Genomic DNA, 1,518 nt, shown 5'->3' with positions numbered 1-1,518 from the left:
CTGGGATCCTCCTGGCTTGACTTCCTGAGTTGCTGGTATTGCAGTGGTGCGCTGTAGTGCCCGGCTCAGTCCCTTTTTTCCCCCCTTTATTTTATTTTTATGTGATGCTGAGAATCGAAACCAGTGCCTCACACATGCTAGGCAAGCTACAACTGAGCTACAACCCCAGCTCCCAGTCACTTCTTAATGGCAGAGAGGACTCCGTTTGGGATTCTCCTCCTTCAGGATGCCTTCCATAAGAAGGTCTCTCTCTCTCTCTCTCTCTCTCTTACACACACACACACACACACACACACACACACACAAAAATGAATATATTGCTATAATTACCACCAATATCGAAAAAAATAAAATCTTCCTTAATTGTACACATAATCCGTGCCTTCTGGATAATTTATTATTACACATATGACTCACTTATCTTTAGCAGGCTCACTTCATAGGCTAAGAAGTTAGCTCCGAAAACCTAAGCAATTGGTCAAGGTCACACAGCTAATATGAAACACCATCAGAATTTGGTCCTATGTTTCTTTTAACTACATGGGGTGGGGTGTCTTCACTTTTTGTTTTATTTGTGTGTGGGGATTGAATTAAGGGTGCTTCACCACTGAACCACATCCGGAGCTCTTTTTAGTTTTTATTTTGAAACAGGGTCTTGCTAAGTTCCCGGTGCTGCCCTGAACTTGCGATCCTCCTGCCTCAGCCTCTTAAGTGGCTGGGATACAAGTGTGAACCACTGTGCCCAGAGTCTTTATTTTTTAATACTGTATAGCGGAGATGATAACACTTCTCTAAGTAGGCTCCTTATGAAGCTACAAGGGGAAATGCAGAGTGTGTAGGAATTTGGTAAGTGCATGCCAGAGAAAGCCACTTCTCTTCTGCAAAATAGGAATAATATCCATCTTACAGAATCTCCCCCTGCCTGTCCTGGGCATTCTTACTTCTTGTCCTACCTTGCCTGGCTTTCTTTTTTTTTCCATTCATCTTCCTCTATCATATAGGGTCTTGTGCATGCTAGGCAAATGCTCTACCTCTGAGCTAAACTGAGCCCATTTTTTATTTAATTTTAAAAAATATCTATTTTTTAGTTGTAGTTGGACACAATACCTTTATTTTATTGATTTTTATGTGGTGCTGAGGATTGAACACAGGGCCTCTCCCATGCTAGGCAAACACACTATTGCTGAGCCACAACCCCAGCCCTAATTTTTATATTTGCTTAATAATTGCTCTTGTGTGTGTATAGATACACTGTCTGTTTTGGGCCTTTGTGCATTCCCCTTCCTAAATGCAGTTTGTCTTTTTTTTTTTAATTTTAATATTTATTTTTTAGTTATCGGCGGACACAACACCTTTGTTTGTATGTGGTGCTGAGGATCGAACCCGGGCCGCACGCATGCCAGACGGGCGCGCTACCACTTGAGCCACATCTCCAGCCCCTGCAGTTTGTCTTTTATAATTATTTCTGGGAGATCTTTATATTTTAGAAAGATACTTTTTCTGTAGTATATATTGTAT

Source organism: Urocitellus parryii, chromosome 7 (genome assembly GCF_045843805.1).
Source record: "Urocitellus parryii isolate mUroPar1 chromosome 7, mUroPar1.hap1, whole genome shotgun sequence".
Taxonomy (NCBI): domain Eukaryota; kingdom Metazoa; phylum Chordata; class Mammalia; order Rodentia; family Sciuridae; genus Urocitellus; species Urocitellus parryii.
Note: the sequence above shows the minus strand (reverse complement) of the source record.